The 2,757-nt window shown below is 34.0% G+C and overlaps 1 pseudogene; it reads right to left on the bottom strand.

Moving 5' to 3' along the window:
• Positions 1 to 771: 771 nt before the first annotated feature.
• Positions 772 to 1,830, bottom strand: LOC102411288 (annotated as a pseudogene).
• Positions 1,831 to 2,757: the final 927 nt, after the last annotated feature.

Here is a 2,757-nt window from a genome sequence, read left to right as displayed (position 1 = left end):
ACTGAGTTCACAATGATATACATGTTTACTGATATTTTATCTGAATATTATTGCAGGTTTAGCTCTGATTTAGAACTCAGTGCATTAAAGCCTTTCTTTGGTATTCTGATTGGAGTAATTCTATATGAGGGTATAGTGGGTTAAATAACTATGTGCCCAATGTTTAGCAGTTCTCTGAAATCTCTAGATTTTTTTGACATCAGTCTTAGGTAAGCCATAGCAGTGTTTATTTCTCCATTCATCCATTCAATCCCTCTGTCACACATTATTTAACTGCTACTGAGCAGTTACTGTGCCATAGAATCAAGGAAAGCCAACAAGTACAGGTATGGATAAGTAAACAATTATGTAGGTAAATAATCTTGCATATCTGCAGTATATTTGAGCAAAAAAAATCTTAGCAGACTGAATTCTGTTGTTGTTTTTGTTCAGTGGCTAAGTCATGTCTGACTCTTTGTGATCCATGAATTGCTGCATGCCTGGCTTCCCTGTCCTTCACTGTCTCCCAGAGTTTGCTCAAACACATGTCCATTGAGTCGGTGATGCGATCCAACCATCTCAACCACTGAAACGATGCACACAACACTTTTATTCATAAAGCAGGATTATTTTTAGACATAGAGTATTGAAGATAGATTAATTTGCCTAGTATATATATAAGCACAATAAATTTTGGTTTATTATTTAAAAGTATCTAAAAGTGCATTTTAAACTAGAAGTAGTTAACTTCTTAATGGAAGAATGTAGTGATTTATAATGATTTTCTGATAGCTACATGCAAGTAGATAAAGCATTGATAATTAAACACATCATGCTATATTTTAATAATTTTCTCAGTGCTCCAATCACATCCTTGTTCCAAAGGCTGTATATCATGGGATTGAACATCAGAGTCACTATGGTGTAGAACAGAGAGAGGAGTTTCTCAGTTCCTGCAGAATGTCTGGATTTGGGCCTTAAGTATGCAATGGTAGCAGATCCAAAAAATAAAAGCACAACCAACAGGTGAGAAGAACACATGGAGAAGGCTTTGGCTCGCCCTCTGGCTGTTGGCAACACAGAATAGTGGAAATGATTTTGCTGTAAGAGGCAAGGATCAACATAAAAGGTACAGCAAGAAACAACAGAGCTACTCCATAGACTGAGAGTTCATGTGCAAAAGTGTCTCCACAGGCCAGCTTCAGAAGCGGGGGAATGTCACAGAAGAAGTGGTTAATCTGGTTCAAATGACAGAAATGCAGAGAGAAGATCTGGCACGTTTGCCTTATCTGCACTGGGATTCCACTGGCCCAGGAGCCCACAGTCAGCTGGAGGCACACCTTTGGGGTCATGACCAGGGGATAGTGCAGAGGGTCACAGACAGCCACACAGGGGTCATAGGCCATCACCACCAGGAGGACGCACTCAGTGGTTCCGAAGATAAGGAAGAAGCACATTTGGGCAGCACAGTCCAGCACAGAAATGCTTCTGTCCTGAGTCCAAAGGTTCACCAGAATCCTAGAGAGAGTGACAGACTTGGAACAGATTTCCAAGGTGGAAAAGTTTGCCAGGAAGAAATACATGGGTTTGTGCAGTGCAGGGTCAATCCTAGTTAGTATTATTATGAGACTATTTCCAGTAAATATAATGATGTAAATTTATATTTACACATAATATATATGTAATATATATTATATGTAATATAATATGTAAATTTATGTATATTATTTGGGAGAACACCCCAAAGAATAGCCCTTGGAGGTTTGGAAGGTCAGAAAACCCCAGGAGTACAAATTCCATCACTTTGGATATGTAGTCTTTTGCTTCCATATCTTCATATTTCATCTGTGGGAATGATCCAATCAGAGGTACTATTATTTCACTTTCACTAGCTCTTGTTTTCTTATTTATAAAATAGGATGTTTCAACTTTCTATTTTTCAATTTCCTATGAAAACCAAACCTATAACACCAGGTGCGCTAAATGTGTGATAAAGTGTGTTTTTCATCATTATTAAATCTATCTGTAAATTAAAAAAAAAAACTTTAATCTTTCTTTCTCTCCTATATACAGTATTTATTTAGTTCTGAAGATACATGCTTGTAATTTTGCTATTCATCTGAACATTCAAAAATACAAATTCTGAATTTAAGTTCCTTTGTGAAATGACTTGATATTTTCATTTGATGTGTTATTCTTTTCACCTCTCCATTCTGTTTTTCATTATCAATTCAAAATTTATTTATTTATTTATTTATTTATTTTGCTCTTTCAAACGTCTTAAGCAATCCCTAAATAGCAAACCCTAAAAATACTTTTAGGGATACATATAGATAACTTTTTAAAATAAGATTTTTTTCAGTTGTCTTTTGAACTTTGACATTCTGCATATTTAGCTATATTATTATAAAACAAAATTCATCAGCTAACCACTCAATATTTTTAAATGGTATTTAATTTTTTAAATTGTGTATTCCAATATAGTATCTACAAATTCAGCATTCATAATTTTTATTCATATGGCTGCTATACTCTATAAAGATTAATGATTAGAAAGTTAAAAATGTATTTTAGAAACATTATGTCCATACGTGGAATGATATCACCGTTCAAGGTTTACATATTTACTCACAAATTTTGTTACACTATTTTGTGATTGTTTTATTTTAATTCTAGCCATTAAAGTACATGTGTATCATAATTTTATTTTAATTTTAATTTGCATTTCAAAATTCAAATGCTAATGCTAAAGATGGTGAGCAAGTTTTATGTTATTAT

The sequence above is a fragment of the Bubalus bubalis genome, chromosome 9 (genome assembly GCF_019923935.1).
Source record: "Bubalus bubalis isolate 160015118507 breed Murrah chromosome 9, NDDB_SH_1, whole genome shotgun sequence".
NCBI lineage: Eukaryota > Metazoa > Chordata > Mammalia > Artiodactyla > Bovidae > Bubalus > Bubalus bubalis.
The sequence above is the reverse complement of the archived record's forward strand: the minus strand, read 5'-3'. Positions and strand labels throughout refer to the sequence as shown.